Raw genomic sequence first — 20,702 nt, forward strand, 5'->3', positions numbered from 1 at the left:
GCTGTTATATACTGTATATCTGATTTTTACTGCTGCTATGAACACTCTAGTACATTCTTAAGTGAAAAAAGAGTGGCATTTCTGTTGGGGCTCACCTAAGAGACTGAGGGTTCATGCAAATGAACCTTTCAGGTGGTGGAAGTAATTTACATTTCCACTAGCAGTGTATATATTCCATTGTTTCATGTCCTTACCAATATTTGCTTCTTTTCATCTTTTTCAATTTCATCATCCAGATGGGCATGGTGTAAAATGGCACTGTGGTTTTAATTTGAATTTCCCTGTAACTAAGGAAGTTCTGCATCTTTTCATATTATTACTGTCTACTGGGTATCCTCTTCTAGTGAAATGGGAGTGAAATTGCTCATTTTTCTACAGGGTGGTCTGGGGTTTTTCCTAATTGATTTGTAGGAGCTCTTTCCATGGTGTCACTATGAATCCTTTACTGGAATACATACTGTAAAAATCTTCTCCCACTTGGTAAATTGTTTTTTCAGGCCCTTAATGGTAACTTTTGATGACCAAAAGGTCTTAAATACAGTCTGATCTTGTTTTATCCTTTACTGTTAGTGCTTTTGGGGTCCTGTTTATCAAATGTTGTTTTATTGTGAGTTCACTAATATCTTATTACATTTTGCTTTTCACATTTAGATCTACAGTCCATATAGAAATGATCTGTGTGTATGGAATGAGGTAAGGATAAAGGTACATTTTCTTTCACATGGGTGCCAATTGGCATGGCACCGTATATTCAAAATAAAATTCGTTCATACTGAATTGTAGTGTTACCTTTGTCATAAATCAGAGAGCCTTACACGTTTGAGTCTGTTTCTGGGCTCTCCATTCTTTCCCATTGGTTTTTCTGTCTTTGCACTAAGGCTACACTGTGCTAATTATTAGAGTTTTATTAGAGTTCTTGACCTCTGCTCATCTAAGTCCTCAAGCATTGTTTTACTTATATGCTAATGAAGAAGAAAGAGGGAAGGAAGAATGGAGAGAGGAAGAAAGATAGGTCATGGATTTGCATAAATAAGTCATATGCCAATTATAGTGATTATGTTATTTGCTGTTATAACTGCAGTTATTTAATTTTTTCCAAATAATAAATAAGATTTTCCCAAAATAATAAATCTGCTTAGATAAAATTTGATTTAATGCCATGTTTACCTCATGCTAAAACAACCAGCTGACACGGGGAAACCTAATCATAAAGCAAAAGAAATCAAAAACATTTTAAATGAGTTTTTTTACATTTTCAATTAGTTATTTTAGTATCTTCTAGATACAATCTAAATGACTGATAAATGGTACTGAGAAACACCTTATTCAATTAGCAAAATTAACACTCTTTCCCTCCCCCCAAAAAACTCTAAATTCCATATTAGCTCACAGTGCTGCTAATTGTCTTTGAAACTTTCAATGAATTAGTCATGCAGCTGCAACAATAAAAATAAAATGCAATGTTGACTTATTTTCTAATCAAAACGCTCATTTAAAGAGCATTTTGAAGCAACAAAATGATTTACACTGCAATACTAAGGAGCTTAAAGCATATAAGAATGTGAATTAGATATGAAGCTCATCAGTAGCTTAGGACTACAAATAGCAATCTACACATACTTCTCAAACTTTGCAAGCTCAGGGGGAACCTAGCTGTTCTACTATTGAAACGCATCATAAAATCTTAAAATATTTTTCAACTTTAAAGTGCTATAAAGTATGCAGCCTTTGGCCAGGCGCAGTGGCTCATGCCTGTAATCCCAACACTTTGGGAGGCTAAGGCCGGTGGATCACCTGAGATCAGGAATTTGAGACCAGCCTGGCTAACATGGCGAAACTCCATCTCTACTAAAAATACAAAAATTAGCTGGGCATGGTGGCAGGTGCCTGTAATCCCAGCTACTTGGGAGGCTGAGGCAGGAGAATTGCTTGAACCTGGGAGGCAGAGGTTGTAGTGAGCTGAGATAGCGCCATTGCACTCCTGCCTGGGCAACAACCATGAAACTGTGTCTCAAAAAAAAGGAAGGAAGGAAGGAAGGAAGGAAGGAAGGAAGGAAGGAAGGAAGGAAGGAAGGAAAAAAAAAAAAAAGGAAGGAAGGAAGGAAAGAAGGAAGGAAGGAAAAAGAGAAAGAAAGGAGGGAGGGAGGGAAGGAAGGAAGGAAGGAAGGAAGGAAGGAAGGAAGGAAGGAAAGAAAGAAAGAAAGAAAGAAAGAAAGAAAGAAAAAAGAAAGCAGCCTACAACGTGAGGCACAAAATAAGAGATAATGATCAAGGGCATCAAGTTTAAGGAAGTAAAAGGAGATCTGCTGATATAAAGGGAGAAAATAATTAAAACAGAGTGGCACGCACTTATGCGAAATTAAACCGGCAAAACCTAATTTTTTTTGAATAAATACAATTTCTCTCTCTCTCTCTTTCTCTCTCTCTCTCTCTCTATATATATATATATATAATATATATGTAAAAAATTAGGTTGTCAAAAGACCAGTTCTAAGGACCAGCCTGTCTGAGGCCGCATCTCCGGCCAGCTGCTAGCTCTGCTCTGCACACAGCACGCTCGCCTAAAAGGCAATGAACTTTTTCTAAAGCCTGCCTCGCACACGACTCAGGTGTGCACACACGTAAGGCCTGCAGAAGGGCGCTGCTCCCCATCCCTCTGTTGAAGACAAGCCTCCGTGGACGTCAACAGTGAATTCAGCTTGGGGCTGCTTGGTCAGTTCACCTACAAACCCTGCTAGTCACAGGGGGCATAGGCACAAAAATCTCCATCCACCAAGGTAATGCTTTTTCTCTACACTCATGAGTGGCCCTGTTGGGAACCAATTAGAAATTTAGCAGTTTTAATTAAGGTCTGATCTGTGACTTGAATAATCGGCAATCATTACATTATCATTACATGACAAAATTATCACATTAGACAAAATTAAAAAACGGCTCTGGGTGATGCTCTTAATTGAGAAGTGATTGCTTGGTGAGTTGACTCTCCAAGGATGGCCGGCCTCTTCCAGCCACGTGGCCTACACGGAGGAGGGCAGCCCGCTGTGCACCTGCCCTCCTGCCCCAGACCAGAGCTGCCAAGCCCAGCAGACGCCTGTTGTGTGCTGCTGTGTGACCAAGTCCATGCGTCAGGAAGCACACGTAGACACAGTTTCCATCCTGAAGGGCTCCCCTCTTGTAGACAAGCCATTTCAACTTAGCGGGGACAGCAGAAAGGCTTGCCCCTCCTGAAACACAGAAGGAACCTTAGGCAGGAGGCCCTGAAAGTCTTCAGGACTGAGGAGCACTGAGGGAGGCAGGGAAGCAGCCAGGCTAGGAGTGGGGGGGAGAGGGTTCCCGGCCAGCCTGGGTGCCCGGGCCAAGCTGCCCCCTAGGAGAGGAGGTGGAGTGATGGCCTGGGTCACAGGCTACTGTGAACTTGACCGTGAGCAGAGTCCAGGAAGCCTCAGGAGTTCACACAGGACAGCCGCCAACCAGGCATTTTAGGGTGATGTCCCTGGCCTCCATGGGGCCACATTTGGTGCTCCCAAACCCACCTTTGACATCAGTTTGCTCCCATTTCCTCCTTTGAGGCTCCTCGCAGCTCCTCCTGGAAGTGTCCAGCTCCCGCAGTGATTGGCCCCATGCCAGTGCCCAGCCCGCTATGCCCCAGTCCCCACGGAAGGCAGCCGGCCAGGACCAAAAGAACCAGGGAGATAATGAGGAACCATTTCTACTTTAGCTTCACAATGCACTATCTGAATTTGTGTAATAGATACTCCTTCTAAATTAGATCATATCTAAGGAAATAAAATGATTTTCAGCTTCTCAATTCCAGACTGTCAACTGGATGTGAGAGCTGAGAAGATTGCAGAGAAAGCCAGCCAGAACTGAGCAAGTAAATACACGGACTACCCAAGAGCCACCATTAGGAGCTTTTTTACATAGGTCCATAAAAACCTGGGCTACAGTCCACCAAAATGGTAAACAATGGCCTGCCCTTTGCCTGGCACAGTGTTTTGGGAGACAGTGGAAACTTCCCTAGGCACCTGTTAGGGAAGGTGCAGACTTGCATCAGGCAGTTTTCTGAGTGCTTTTACCTAAATGAAAGTTACTGCATTCCATGCCTGTAACAGCATGATGAGGCAGCAGTCGATTACAGTCTCATTTTACAAGGCACAGAGAAGTCAAGGAAATTCACACACACACGCACGCACACACACACACACACACACAGCAGTGAAGAGTAGGACTAGGGTTCATGCTTCAAGCGCAGAGGCATGGCCCTCAACCACTGCACTCCCACAGCCAACTGTGCCATGGCAGGGATGCAACTGGTGCTCTGTGTAGACGGAACCCAGGCCTGGACACTGACTCCCGCTCCTTCCCCAGCTCCCTGCGCTGCTGACCTCTCCTTTCTCAGCATGTGGTGACTCTTAGCACACCGACTCCTGTGTTCATGCCTCCTCTGTGGCTGAATCCAGACTCCTCCGGCCCGGCTCCACATTCCCAGGAAAGAAACTCAGGCTGGCCCACACTCTGTAGATATTACCTTGCAAATGGGGGTGGCAAGGCCAGTGGGCAGACAAGGCTGTCCAGATGAACCCCTGTGGCCTACAGCATTGAGACTCCCCACTGCATGATGCCTGAGGCACGCTAGCTATTAAACACTGGGGTGCAGGACTGGGTCCTTTGCACCAAGAAAGTATTTAGTCTTGTATAATAAATACTTCCCTAACTTATTTGAAAGCACAAAACCCTCATTTTGTGATTCTTCCCTTAACATCTTACAGGAGAACTCAGCACCATCCTCACTGGGCAGCTTCCTGCCCTCTGCATGGTCTCCCAGCAAGATGCCCTTCCCTTGAGCGGAGCAGCCTGCCCTGTGGGGCTCAGCAATCCATACAGAGCCACCAGCGTGAGAGAGTAAGCAGCCTCTTGCAAACGTTCGCTTTACAGTGAGATCCCACGATGTTTTCATCAGTCTATTAAGCTCAGCTTCATTCTCCACGGATATGAAACGTATAACAAGACAGGAAGCCGGCACATCTGACAGTTACACAAACCAAGAAACAGAAAGCATCGACTCATGCAGGAGTCACACAAAGCAAGAGGGGCTGACAGCCAGGACTGGGAAACCAACGTCTGATTTAAATGAAGGAAACAAGCCCAGTGGCAAGCACCATAAAATTAACTCTCAAAGCTTAGTATTAAGTTGAGTTCTGGAAGGAAGAGCCTGGTGCTCAGGTAATTCCGGGTTTAATATAGGAAAAGCAGATTCAGGACAACACCACCTTCCACAGAGTGCTGACGGAGCTGGGGAGTGCAATTAGCACACCAGCCAAATCCAATGTGCAAGTCATCATACTATTGGGTATTTTATTTGTTCCTTGTAATTGTCATGAGTCGTTTAAGGAAAAAAAAAAACATTAGGTTGAGAAAAATACAACAGAAACCATTATGATGCTGTGGGTTTGCCTGAAATGTCCAGCTTACTAGAAGGCAGAAACAAAATAATTTACATTCTGGAAAAGGGGGATATTTTATTTTAGGCTTAGTGGAAAACTCATGCAATATTAAAAGATTGTGAGAGCTGAATATAGACGTATTTAAAATAAGCATAATCATACTGTTGTTGTTTTAATCAAGAAGAAAGTAAATTATCTTTAAAAATGTAAATTCGAATTTCTGAAAATTATTTTCCATCCATGTTTTTGCTTTTTACAAACTGACAGGTTTTTCATAACCTCTTTATATATAGAAATGAAGACACTTGAAATAAGATCACTGGATAAGATGATCTGTAGCACAAGGCACTACTTTTATGGTAAATTCTATAATTATAAATAGATTTTTCCGGCTTCATCTTGTGACTTGATTTTTTCTTGGGCATTCCATATCGTTCTTGTGAATGGCAGAGTAGAAAATTAACTTGAGTACAGGTGAAGTGAGGTTGGAGCACATAATTTTCAACCCTGCATTGGCGCCAGGGCCATGACTGCCCTGATTCCTACCACTCCCAACTCCCAACACATGCCAGCTCCCACTCCATTCCCAGCCTTCCTCCCAGTGCTGAAGTCGCCCTCCTTGGAAGGGCTCGCTCTTGGCCAGCTGTCCCTGTCAGGGACTTATAGTACCAGTGTTCCCAAGGAGATTTCCACTGTAATCCAAACTCTCCAAAGGATGCGGGCTAGGGACTGAGCGGCATCCCCAGCTACTGTGGGGCTCCCCTCTGAGGGCAGGGGCTCCTCACGGGTCCTCAATCGAAAAGCAGCTGCCCTGGGAACAGGGATGCATATCTGTGCACTCCTCACTTTTATGTTCAGAGTTTTGCAGAGCATTTTGGAAAGAGACAGAGGAAAAATTAACAGAGAAATTCAATTTTTGCCCCAAACTCTCAGCTGTTCTTTGTAAGTTCTTGAGGTCCTGTTGAATGTAGCTAGAGAGTCCCATGGCCGAGACAAATGCAGTAAAAATCACAGCACTTTCAAGCTGACCCAACCTCCAAAAATCCATATTATGAAAAATATCCACCAACTATGATTGTAGAAAACAAGGTGATTACTTATCTGGGACAAACTCCTATTCCAGGTCTGGGAAGATGTGGCTTGGGGTAAACTGGTGGCAAATGACAGGGGCTGGGAGCTCCTGGAGGGTCAGTCTGGGGTTGCACGCTTCAGGAAGAAGACCTGGCTCTCCATGGCATGAAGTCACAGCAAAGGCCAAATGCTGGGGCTCTGCCGCCCTCCCAAGCATGCTAGAAGAGCCGCTGAGACAGAGAAGTCAGAGAAGGGCCACCCTGGCTGCTAGCTGAGCACTGTCCTGAAGACATCCTGCTGATGTGACTTCTAACAGGACACGAAGCTGGGAGCAGCCCCAGAGAAACAGCAGCTCACACTTGGGGAGGCAGTAGCCAAGGAAAAACCAGGATTCGGATGTGAACAGACAGCTTCCACTGACTTGAAGTGAAGAAAGAATAAAATCGACCTACAAGGGCAGAAGTGGCTTGAGTAGATGACAGATAGATGATAGCTGATGGATAGATGCTAAATGAGTAGATATAGATAGGTGACAGACAGCTAGATGAGAGATGATTGATAGAAATAAGAGATAGAAGATAGATGATAGATAGACAGATAGACAGACAGACAGACAGACAGATAGATGATAGATAGATAGAGTGATCAGAACAAATGAAGGATACTTTCAGAAATGCAAGGACACAGAGCATACACCTAAGGACCTGGTAGGAGTCAACCACACCTCACCTAGAATTTGAAGCATAAGACACTTACTTTCTAGACTCCCTTTCACCTAAAGCACAGCACATGGTCTAGGCTTCGTTCATTCAACTCTTCACCTGCCTAGAACTTGTAGCACTAGATACGCAGTAACAAGGGCCACAGAGACACTATCAAGGGGGCTGGCTTCAGCATCCACAACAGCAACATGGGGTTTCCAGGAGCAGGGTGGGAGGTGTGAGCTGTGGCTGTTGCCAACATGGCGTTTGTGCCTGTACTGGGATCCCTAGCATCCCTACTGAAATCGGGAAGTCAACCTCAATCAGCATCTTCCCTCAGCATCCCTAACCTACAGAGAGGAGGCACTGAAGAACTTGCCTGTCACATCCTTACCTGACTCTCCACTTTGGCTGGTGCAGAAAATAGACAGTGCCTGGAAAAAGTAGATTATGGAATCCAAGTGCAGCTATTTTAATATATAAGACTGTCTTACTGAAAATAGTTGATACCCTCTAGGACTATCACACAGTACTTCAGCTGGCAAATGCATTTTTCTCTCATAAGCAAAGAATACTATAAAGCAAAGATATTATAAAGATGTTCATTCTCTTGAGGTTATTTTAAGGTTTATTACAATCCCAATCAAAATAATAGTTGGGTTTTTAATTAATTCAAATGATATGATTCTGTAATTCATATAAAAAATAAATAAGAACAGTCAGAAAAACACTGATAAGGTAAAGTACTTGCCTTACTACAGAGTAAGCTTATAAAGTCCAAATAATTTAAACATCATGGTATGTCACTGACCCCATAAAACACAACAGATGGCCCACCAACATACTCAAAACCCCACGGGGATTTTTTCATCATAAAGGTGGTTTGTGAAGTCAGTGAGATGAAGTCAAACGTAGTAATGAAGAGCTCTGGGAGAGCCGGAGACCCATGTTTTATAGGTGAGCTGCATCCATGTCTCATCATACATAAGCATGCATTCCAAATCAAAATGGATGAGATTCCAAATGTTCACTTTTAAAAAGCTGAAAATAAATAAATTAAATACTTAAAACAATAAGATGGAAAAGGAGTACAAATATTATTTAAAGATAAGAATTATGAATTGGAATAAAAAACTGAAAGTGATATAGTTAAAAAGTCAATAAGAAATTACATAAAGAATAAAAGGCCAAAAGTCTCTTTTCTGAAATTTCTAATACAAATATCAACTTCTGGGAAGTTTCACTAAGGGAAAAAGAATGTGTGTGCATGTGCGTGTGACTGTGTGTGTATCAACTGAGAGGGGAGATTTGATCACAGATACAAGGACAAGTGAAAAGCTTCAAGTCATTTCATAGCAAAATATAAATTACTAAAATTGATCCATGCAGAAAACAGGAAGCCTGACAAATTCAGTAGCCAGTGAGGAGACTGGAAGACTGGTTAACAATCTCCCAGTTAAGAAGATGTCAGATTCAAATGGGGCTATAATTTCCCTCTTCCAAGTTACATACATACAGAAAGTTCCCCAATTCATTTGATGGAGCTACAGAACCTTCAAACTCAAATATAATACAAAAATAAAAGCTGTAGCCAATTTTACTTATAAGTATAGATATAAAAATGCAATAAAATGGGTCTGAGCTCACGCCTGTAATCCCAGCACTTTGGGAGGCTGAGGCAGGCAGATCACTAGGTCAGGGGATTGAGACCATCCTGGTCAACCTGGTGAAACCTCATCTCTACTAAAAATATAAAAATTAGCTGGGTGTGGTGGCGCGTGCCTGTAATCCCACCTACTCTGGAGGCTGAGGCAGGAGAATCGCTTGAACCAGGGAGTCCGAGGTTGCAGCGAGAAAAAAAAAAAAAAAAAGAATGGGTCTGAGTCCAGTGAGTCCAGGCTCACCCCCGGAATAAAGCTCAGTAACAGAGCTCCAGCAAAGCAGCTGCATTTCCGAAATTTCCAGGGAACACAGAGCAAAGCCGTCGAACGCGCTGAGCAGGCACAGACTTCCCCACCCTCTGCGGACCTGCCACACACGTGACCTGATTGTTTTCGGCCCTCTCCTCCTGGGAGGCATTCCTGTGCCACACATTGGACGTGTTGCCATGGTGACTGGCCTAGGCACTGGGCTTGATTCACACTGCGACAGTCAAGGCCCGTTCTGCCAGCCAAGAGTGGGCACCCAGCTCAGACCAGCCAGAGCCCTTCCCGAGGGAGCGTGTCTGGGTCTGTCTCCGGAGCTGCCTGCGGCCGTTCTCTAACACAGGAAGGAATTCCCAGGCGGGGAGAGGCAGAGATGAGAGGTGGAGAGAGCACAGCCTGGCTCCTGTTGCCTCCGAGGCCCAGCTAGACACTCCCTATCCAGGCTGCTGAACCCTCTGGTCCATGTCCCTTTCCACCCAAGCAAATTTGATTACGGTGTCTGTCACCTGCAGCCAAGAGCCCCAGTAGCGTGTCTGCATCCTTCTCCTCTTTCTCCCCATAGATAGCACCCAGGCTGACGTCCAGTGCCCACCCCCGAGGCCATCTCCAGCCCACTGTGCTCAGGCGCCTTCTCTCCCTGAACATTCACCACCCGCCTCTCCATCAGAGACTCCTGCCAGACCTCTATGCTTGCACACTCGCCTGCCAATCCGACGTCCCTCATGCAGCCTCACCAACGCGGACTGGAACATACTCAAGACCAAACTCTGCGTTTCTCCTCTAAACTGCGCCTGCACCTGATGTGCCTTTGAGTTTTCATCCCCTCATGGCTCACATCCACGTTGTCCACCTCCAAACCCTACCCCACCGGCCTGCTTTCCCCACCTGCCCTGCAAACACTGGCCCTAAGCCTCAGTCTCTAACCTGGCCTCCCCAGGGCCACTCGGTCCTCCTCTAACCTGTCCATTCCACTGCAGGGAAGAATGGTCTTTGTAAAAGAAAAATCGCATTGCAGGCTTTCCTGCTTAAAGCCCTTCCCTGCGCTCCCACCACCTGGAGTGAAATCCAGCCTTTTTCCCCATCTATAGTCTCCCTCTGCTGGGCACCTTCCACCATCTTCAGCGCCATCCTCTTGCCCTGCCATCAGGGATGCTGGCTGTTTCTCCTCCTTGGGGAAGTCGCACAGCTCACCTGCTCAGGGCTGTTTGCTATCTGGGAACCTTAGTGCCGTTAGCACAGTACCACTGATCCACACTGGGGATGGCTTACTGGGTCTACGTTTAGCTGTGTTTGCTGCTCCTCCCTGGTGAGTCTCCAAGTTCAGCACACAGTATCTGCCTGCTTCACCACTGCACCGCTGAGGCCTAGTTCTTGCTAGTTACAAAGCTGTGTTGACTTCATGGATGACTACAAAAGAACAAACATTTTAATACAATGAATATTCATGAAATATGACCTGATTAAATATCTGATAAATTCTATTTTTTTTTTTTTTTTTTTGTCGCCTAGGCTGGAGTGCAGCGGCACGATCTCGGGTCACTGCACCCTCTGTTTCCGGGGTTCAAGCGATTCTTCTGCCTCAGCCTCCCCCAGTAGCTGGGATTACAGGCATACGCCACCACGCCCAGCTGATTTTTTTGTATTTTTAGTAGAGACGGGGCTTCACCATGTTGGCAAGGCTGGTCTCGAACTCCTGACCTCAAATGATCCGCCCGCCTCAGCCTCCCAAAGTTTTGGGATTACAGGCATGAGCCATCATACCCAGCCTGATAAATTCTTTAGTTACCCCTAAATTTACAACCTTGTAAAGAAACGTCCATGTCAGCATGTCTAAATGCATTATAAAAAATGTTTTATCTTATTGTTTTTCAAAATAGCATATCCTATAGAGGAAAGTTTAGGCCAAGCTTCCTTTACTCCAAAAATTTAGCCAATCAATAAGCTATCATGACAGTACACATGTGGAGCCGGCCGCATTTGAGTCTTCCATAAATGCGGAGCTGCACTCCATTATTATGTTGTCTGGGTGTTATGAGATAAGCACCTTGTTTGCTGAGATTGTTTTAGAAGAAGACTAAAGATGTCTTGGGACTCTCCTGACCCCACTGCATCTTACTGCACTTTACCAGGACATTTACTCTTTAGTCATTCTAAGTCTTTGAAGTCACTTTAAGGCTTTTTAAGTCGTTTTACATTATTTTAACGTACTTTTTTTTTCTGGGTTCCCTAATGGTTGAAATTAAGGATTCTCTGCCACTAAATTAATAATATACCAAAAACAAGTTACATAAAAGCAATCATCTAGGCCACAAGTGGTGTCAATGGATTTCTTTCCAGTTATAGGAAATTTGATCCGTGGAAAGGCAGAGGGAAATTTCCCCTTAGACAACTCTATAGCATCATTTTTCAACTTTATAGTCTAGCATATAAAGAGACACTGACAGCAAATGGCTTCTCCGGAGATCTCACCCCAGCATCCATGGAGGATCTCTGCACGCAACTGTGCCATCATCCGTAAACATCCCATTGACCCACTATCAAGCAACGCAGGCACTTCGAGGGCCCTTTGACTAGTGATGGTAGAAGAATAAAAATATTTGGTCCTTGTCCCCATTCCTAGCACAGAGCTCCTAAAACCTTTGGCATTTCCCGAGTGATAAGAGTGACAGGAATTCCTTTTGTTGTAATGAGACAGCTCTTGGGGGCCCTAGATGGCTTCAGGAGGGAACTGGTTGCCAGAAAGATCAAGACATGATTAGAAAGTTAAAACTGACAGCTCCACCATCCGTCCCCACACCAATCCTCAGGGAGAGAACCAGGGCTGGAGATTGAGCCAATCACAAATGACCAATGATGTAATCAATCGTGCCAATGTAATGAAGCCTCAAACCCCCTAAGCAGTAGAGTTCTGGGATCCTCCATGTTGGTGAACGAATATGTGTCAGGAGGGTGGTGCATCTGCACTCCATGGGGACAGAAGTTTCTGCACTTGGGACCCTGCCAGAGACCTCATCTATGCACTTCCTCATCTGGCTTTTCATTTGAACCCTTTATAATACCCTTTAAAATAAGTAGTAAAGGTAGGTAATGTGCTTTCCTGAGTTCTCTGAGTCATTCCAGAGAATTATTGAACCTGAAGTGAGGGGTTGCAGGAACCCTGATTTGTAGCCAAGTTGCACAGAAGTGTGAGTGCCAGATACCTGTGACTGATAGCTGTGTCTGAATTGAGGGCACCGATGAGAGATGGAGCCCTTAGCCTGTGCTCTGACAATAGCTCCGAGTAATTGGTATTAGAACTGAATTGAATTGTGGGATACCTACTTGGTGTTGGAGAATTAAAGGATCAGCTGGAGTAAGGAATAGAAAAAGCCACTTGTTGGTCCCGGCAGAATATTGCTAAGTCAGCCCCTGTCACCCACCTTCCATGGTAACTAGTGGCTCCTGTCAAGGCTGGGGGCTCAGCAGCGGTAAAATGAGGCGCTGTACAGGCACCTGCTCCTCATGCTGACAAGCGCCATCTCCTAACTGCTAATAAGTGAACCACAAGCTAAGCCAACAGGGCAATGCACCATGCTCATCTCAGACCTAGGACATTCAGCAGCAAGGAGGCCTAGCTCTTGATACAGCCTCCACAATAGGAACTTGGGCCTTCCGGACATAACGGGACGCAGAAAGCAAAGATCAGTCTATGATCCAACACTTGCTGCCTCAGCAACTGCAATTAACATGAGTCCTTGAGAAAGATCAAGAAGGGCAGCACATTTCTTTGGGCCTTTGTACCACTTACGGCTCTTACAGCTACAAGTGACAGAAAACCCAACCCAGGATGGCTAAAGCAAAATGGAATTATGAGATCATATGAGTTACAAGTCTTGGGCAAATAAAATGATGCGGCAGGTTGCATTTCCCAAATTCGCCAGCACTAATATGTTCCATCCCACAGGCTTTATCCCACAGCCCTGACAGCGCACCTCCCCATCAAGAAGCTCCTTCTCCTGTATCTGGGGGCCTGTGATGCACAGAGAAGTCTGAGGCCCCCACCGCCATCTCAGCCGTGCTCTTTGGGCCCCCGCAACCTGGGCAGGAGACATAAGTGAGCAGCCTCCAGATGATTCTGGCCTCAGCCTCTGCCAGCTCTGGTGATCCCCAGTGGAACCGGACCAGCTGCCCCTTCAAATTCCATGAAGACGGTAGAGTTAGGAGTGAAATCATCACTGTTGCTTTAAGCCCCTGCATTTTGGGATGACTTGTTAGGCAGCCACAGTGAGTGGGACAGATGACTTTACCAGGGTCTTCCCCTCGGCTCTGGTGCCTCAGGCGCAGACCCTGTTCTCAGGCTCCTAGCAATGGTACGCAGTGGCGTTGGCCTCTCATCATCGCCCCCGTCAGTGTGAGGCCCTCATTCTCCAGCACCTCAGCAACAGTGTGCTGGGCTGATCTTCTGTCTTGGGCTCCGCGTCGTCCTCCCATTCTCCCCTAGTGGTCTGCGTGCCTCTCCCAGTACTGAGGTTGTGGGGCATTGCTTCCTGAAAAGTATACAGTAGAGGGGGGGTGGTCACCCCGAATCAAAGTGGAGCCATTATTTCCATCAACAAGAATAACAAAATCACTACATGGTTACTAGAACCTCTTCTGCACCAGCTCTCCTGACACCCTACTGACAAGTATTTACGGCTTTTGAGGCTCTCTCAGACTGTCCAGGACTCTGGCCTTCAGGAGCCTCAGACAGCCCTGCGATGCTCCTAGCTCTCAGCTCCTGCCCCACTCATTGTAACCATTCTCAAGGCCACTGATTAGAAGGGTTCAATATACAAATCTACCCACATGGCATTATCCTAAGGTTGAAGATTTTACGTCGAGGTGCAAACTAACAGGAGCGGTTCTTTGAGTTTACATTAAGGGAGGGAAAAGGGCAGGGGGTGAGTGGCTTTAAGTTTTCCTTCAGACCCGGAGGATCAGCCTGCTTTGAGAAGCCCGAGGCCCATTTCTGCTCTAACCAGATGAGAGCTGCAAGAAAAATAGCCTGGTTTTCTCTTTCTTTTCTTTTCTTGTCTTTCCTTGCTTTTCTTTCCTTCCTTCCTTCCTTCTTTCCTTTCTTTCTTTCTTCTTTAGCAAATGTAACATGAGAATGAGACTAACTTTGAAATTTACATTCAGAAAATATTGATCTCACATTCATGATTTTAACCCTCAGGGGAAAAGAAAGTATTTGACTCTGGTTCAGTGAGTTTACAGCACTGTGATCAATACAGAGATTAACCTTTGAAAAGGCACCCAGTATTACATTAGCATCTGTTTTGACCTTTGAGAAAATATGAATGTCTGCCTGGCTACCCTTGAAGCAGCAGATAGAATGAGGGCTTTATAAATCTACAAAGAATTTTATTATGTTTACTGTTAGTCAGTGGTAATGATCCCTTTGAATCACACTGAACAAAGCCAGGTCATTTTCAAATATTGCTTCGAATACAGTATTTTCTAGATGGTTTATTCTCTAGATATTTTTTCACTCTTTCATCACACCAGTTAGAATGGCCATCATTAAAAAATCAGGAAACAACAGGTGCTGGAGAGGATGTGGAGAAATAGGAACACTTTTACACTGTTGGTGGGACTGTAAACTAGTTCAACCATTGTGGAAGTCAGTGTGGCGATTCCTCAGGGATCTAGAACTAGAAATACCATTTGACCCAGCCATCCCATTACTGGGTATATACCCAAAGGACTATAAATCATGCTGCTATAAAGACACATGCACACGTATGTTTATTGCGGCACTATTCACAATAGCAAAGAGTTGGAACCAACCCAAAGGTCCAACAACGATAGACTGGATTAAGAAAATGTGGCACATATACACCATGGAATACTATGCAGCCATAAAAAATGATGAGTTCGTGTCCTTTGTAGGGACATGGATGAAACTGGAAAACATCATTCTCAGTAAACTATCGCAAGGACAAAAAACCAAACACTGCATGTTCTCACTCATAGGTGGGAATTGAACAATGAGAACTCATGGACACAGGAAGGGGAACATCACGCTCCGGGGACTGTTGTGGGGTGGGGGGAGGGGGGAGGGACAGCATTAGGAGATACACCTAATGCTAAATGACAAGTTAATGGGTGCAGGAAATCAACATGGCACATGGATACATATGTAACAAACCTGCACATTGTGCACATGTACCCTAAAACCCTAAAGTATAATAAAAAAAAAGAAAAAAAAAAAAAAAAGAAAAAAAAAAAATTATCAACTTGATGTTTTCAAAGCCTCACAATAATTAGCTATGTTCTAAGAAACCACAAAAGAAAACAAAATGAGGTGACAAAAGCTTTACTGGAAGCTAAATTCCACAAGAAAATTCAACTTAATGTGTCTCTATGTTTAAAGAAATGGTAAAAATCGGCATTACCGATTAATGAGACACTCTTTAATTGACTCGTGTATCTTACGTGGGTGGTACAGAAATGGTGTGGCCTGGTCCCCACGGAGGAATGTCCTGGAGACCATATTTCTGCCCAATGAGGGAATCTAGCATTAGCATAATCTCTAGTCAGAAAATCATTTTCTCCAGTGGAGCAAAATAAAATCATATCCTCCCTAGGAAGTGCCACAAAGAAGATTCCTCAGGCATAGCAGAAAGAACGAGTTCTGGACTGTGGATTAGCGATGCCACTGTCTTGCTTCTGATAGGCAAGGTACTGACAGCCACCCAGTGCCACATCGCTGCATCTGCTCACAATAAACTCCACAGATCAACAAGAAATGTAGATTAAGCCACATGGACAGCCTGCCTTTCGACATAACTAGCAGATGGAGAGCACCATAAACTCCACATTATTACTTGGCAGTAAAGAAGAAAACACCAATTCCCAGCGAAGCTGTCTCTCAGGCCCCTGCACCACACCCTTGCAAGGAGCCAGAGAAATCCAGATAATTTTCATGAAAAAGAGAAGAAAGAAATAAAAATTCTAAAATTGAGGAAACTAACAGCCAGAAGTAGGAAGGCCAATCTAAGCGTAAAACCACTGGAAAATGATCCTAGTGGATTTGTGTATAGACTATGGAGAAAAGACATTGACATACACTGGACTCCAGGTGACAGGCAGGCACGCATCATCCGCAAGAGAAACAGCCAACAGGCAGGCAGGCGTGCCCATCAAAGCCTGGCAGGGGAAGGGGAAAAACGGCGAGGGCGGGGAGGGAAATGCAGAATCCTATAAGACAAAAGGAACCAAAAATGAATGGACATGGCCCACAACTGAAAAAAAAAAAAAAAAAAAGCTGTTACAGAGACTGCTCTCCACCACACTGATCAAAGAATAGGAATCTTCTTCTCAAACTAGGAATCCTGGAACTGACTCCGGCTGGCCACCCTGTCCACAAGTACATAGCCGAAAGCTGACTGCCCCTGTGCAAGGCTTTCCTAATAATAAAACAGGGCATGAGAATCTAAATACTGAAGCTGGTAAAGATTTCCCCAACAAGCCACATGTAAACCAGGAAACACAAAAACCACATACAACACTCTATACTGAATTCCATACCCTCAGATAAGCACTGGGGATGTGCAAAATCAACCTGAATCCAAAACCCAAATGCTGAGAGCAGAAAATGACAAAAACATGAAGAATAAAATGAGAAGCCAAAGAAAAACACCAAATCATGTCAGAAATGAAGATTAAATTATAAGGTGCTCCAGGAAGACTATAATCAAAGGAATATGTAATCAGGGGCGTTAAAGAAAGCAAGCAAACAGGAGGCCAAAAACAAACTGAGTAGTAAAACAAGCCAGAAAGAAAGTGGTTGAAATGGAAGCCAGGCCAGTGAGACTCAACATAAAGAGATCCGTGAAATCGTAAAATATAACAAATACTTAAAACTCTGATCCAAGAAACCTTTCTGGGCTCAAAAGAAGACACAATGCTACATGTTAGGCCCGTGGATACCCAAGGGATACCTGGGAATATCTTAGTAAAACTATTAGACTCTGAAGATAAATTTTTAAAACCCTCCAACCCTGTAGCAAAATGATCAAATAACTTCAAATGTAAGAGAACTGGGCTGCCATCACACATCCCACACACACATACAGCTGAGGCCACAATGGAGTAACACCTTCACGAAACCCAAAGAAGGTATGTGTGAACCAAGGCTGTATTAGGAAGCAAAGTGTCTTGTCAAATGTTAAGGATGTAGAACGCAGCCTTAAACCTACAAAAGCTCAGGGGTACTGTACCCAGGAGTTGATCTTGGGCTTTCAAAGATTAGCTTCACCTGTCAAAAGGCAGGAACACTTCAGCAAAAGGGCCAATGGTGAGCATCTAATAAACTTAATCATGGATCTAAGAGAAACAAGCATAGAACAATGAGGGTGGAGGAAAAATGAATGATGTTACATGTTTTGAAAGCAGAAATACTTCAATTAGTAAGTGCGTGGAGAAAGAAGGGAAGAGAAAAGTACTGCAGAATAAACTTATCAGTGGTCATTTAGGCAAGAGGTAGAAGTCAAAGGTTATCATTAAAGATAGACAAACAAGGTATAAAAGACTACGTAAGAAAACAGAAGACTAAAGACAAGTGAAAAAGCATAAGATCAAAATACAAACCTTTCAAATTGCAAGGAAAAATTTTAGAAAATAAAAGAGCAAAAAAAGATATACACATAGAGAAACATAGCAACTAAAATATACATAAAACCTATAATATTGAAAATGTGTGAGTCATATCAATAAATGTGAGTGGACTAAATTCATTTATTAAAAGAAAACAATATTTTATTTTGATTCACAAAGCAAGTCCCAACAGTCTATACAAGACATACCTAAAACAAAGTGATTTAGAAAGGCTAAAAGCTAAGCAAATGATTTGTGATTCCAATACCAAATAAAGTATAATCAAGTCAAAGAGCATTAAGCATGACAGAGGGGATGTTTAATAGTGCTAAAAGCCTCTGACTCACAGTGGAGATAGAACAGTGATAACTATGTATCCACCAAATAACATAGTAACCACCTTTCAAAGATAAACAGTAAGAGATTCAAGGAGAAATAAAGAGACACACTTGTAACGGGAAATACTTAACATGCCACTTTAAGTACACGACAGATTGAGTGGACAAAAAATAAGTAAGGATATAAATGACCTAGTATAATCATTTGGTAGATTTGAGAAATATGTAAGTTTATACAATAACAATAGAGAATGCACACATAAAATATGATCAAATTTGGTCACAAAGAAACCAGTGGTAAGTTCCATCAAAATAGAAATTAATAAAATAAATAAAAATATTCTTCAAACTGGAAACTGAAAAGAACTGTTATTAAACATCCAATTCAGCTGAAAGGCAAGCCACACTGAAAATACAGAAATCCTAGAAATAATGATAATGGAAGCATTATATATTAAACTCCATGGAATACATTTAAAGCAGTGTTCAGAGGAAAAAGCATAGCCTTAAACACTTATGGCAAATGAAACAAACAAATAAAAATAAATGAAATAAATTCGAAATTTGAAAAAACTAAAGAACAGCAAAGTAAACTAAGAGAAAGCACTAGGAAGGGAATGATAAAGAAAAATGTAGCAATGAACAAGGCAGAAAATAGAAAACTAGACCTAAGAAATACAGTCAGTGTGGCGATTCCTCAGGGATCTAGAACTAGAAATACCATTTGACCCAGCCATCCCATTACTGGGTATATACCCAAAGGACTATAAATCATGCTGCTATAAAGACACATGCACACGTATGTTTATTGCGGCACTATTCACAATAGCAAAGAGTTGGAACCAACCCAAATGTCCAACAACGATAGACTGGATTAAGAAAATGTGGCACATATACACCATGGAATACTATGCAGCCACAAAAAATGATGAGTTCGTGTCCTTTGTAGGGACATGGTTGAAACTGGAAAACATCATTCTCAGTAAACTATCGCAAGGACAAAAAACCAAACACCGCATGTTCTCACTCATAGGTGGGAACTGAACAATGAGAACTCATGGACACAGGAAGGGGAACATCACGCTCCGGGGACTGTTGTGGGGTGGGGGGAGGGGGGAGGGACAGCATTAGGAGATATACCTAATGCTAAATGACAAGTTAATGGGTACAGGAAATCAACATGGCACATGGATACAAATGTAACAAACTTGCACATTGTGCACATGTACCCTAAAACCTAAATTATAATAAAAATATATATATATATAAAATTAAGCTTAAAAATAGTCACAACATATATATCAGAACTGATTTCTGTAGATGCAAGAGAGCTTCTGAAAAATAGGAAAATTCATCTCTCAAGAGAAAGACAAAGGCAAAGGATATGAATAGAAAGTTTACAAAATAAGAAATGCAAATATTCAATGCTTATACACAAAGAGTATAAACCCAGTAGAATTAATTAAAACAAAACACGAGTCTATTGTTTGCCAGCCAGATGAACCTTGAGTGTTTCAAATGGCAGTGACGAGTTTCAGCAGTGAAGTTCAATAAAATGCGTGGAGAGCAACATTTCTGGATGCCAGCTTGTCAATATTTATGTAGATTCTTAAAACATCACTCATTTAACCAGCAGTTCTATGTCAGAAAATTTATCTTCAATTATCAGAAATGAAACAAGGTTTTATCTATAAAGACATTTATCACACCATAACAAGAAACAGCAAACAACCTCAATGCCTCAATGTAAAATAAACCGGGATATATCTGCCTGTTGTAGGCATAGCTATTCTATTTTGGAAGGACAATTTATGTCCTGGTAAGATGCTCACAATAGAGTATAAAAAATAAAAGGTAGGACACAATGTGATTCAAAGGCTTTGTAAAAAATATGTAATCTATGGTAGGCAGGAAAAATGTAAGAAAACACACCAAATCATGATCAGTGGCTATTTCCAGGTAGCAAAATTATAGGTCACTTTTGTATTTTATTCGTTTACATATTTTCCATTAAATACTTATCTACATCATGAGAGAAACAGTAATTTTTTAAAACATTCTGTACTGTGTATCACAGGAAGCCCGCTTTTATGAAAATAAATCTTTGAGTTAGATAAAAGTCAAATTAGTACATGTGTAATTGCAAATTAAGCAATTCATGCAAATAAAGGCCCTACCACAATTAGATAACCATTCCCTGGGCAAAAACTGCTCTGATTTCTGCACAGCAAGGACCTGGCAAGAAGGATAGTCAGAGCTGGAAGAACTGGAACCAGGCAAAAACAAGGAAGGAACTCTGTTGACCACTCACCACAGGGACACACTCTCCATCCAAGAAGATGCATGTGATTCATAAGGCTGGGACTAATGAGCTTTCAGGGAGACAACTGGCAGTCTTGCCCAAGCTTTCTGAGGCCACCGACTCCCTGTCATACTAGCCGTTCACCACAGTAACTGCGCGCACACACACACACACACACACGCATATGTGTGTCACACACTGCACACCAAATGCCAAGAATTATGTGAAAAGTTCAGTGGCCACATGCATCACCCACTGGAGCTGAACCTCAGGCACTTTACGTGTCCCAGGGTGAAAAGTTC

General features: G+C 43.0%; 1 protein-coding gene across 4 annotated transcripts in view; it reads right to left on the reverse strand.

The window, feature by feature from the left end:
• Window positions 1-20,702, reverse strand: part of OCA2 (OCA2 melanosomal transmembrane protein) — a 335,403-nt gene that overhangs the window by 67,594 nt on the left and 247,107 nt on the right. Inside the window, exon 24 of one of the 4 annotated variants that reach the window (XR_010121073.1) lies at window positions 10,411-10,548. The exons of the other annotated variants lie outside the window; for them this stretch is intronic. The gene's annotated coding sequence lies outside the window, so the exon portion shown is untranslated. The remainder of the gene's footprint in view (window positions 1-10,410; window positions 10,549-20,702) is intronic. 4 annotated transcript variants of the gene reach the window in all.

This window comes from Symphalangus syndactylus, chromosome 5 (assembly GCF_028878055.3).
Source record: "Symphalangus syndactylus isolate Jambi chromosome 5, NHGRI_mSymSyn1-v2.1_pri, whole genome shotgun sequence".
Classification (NCBI taxonomy): Eukaryota; Metazoa; Chordata; class Mammalia; order Primates; family Hylobatidae; genus Symphalangus; species Symphalangus syndactylus.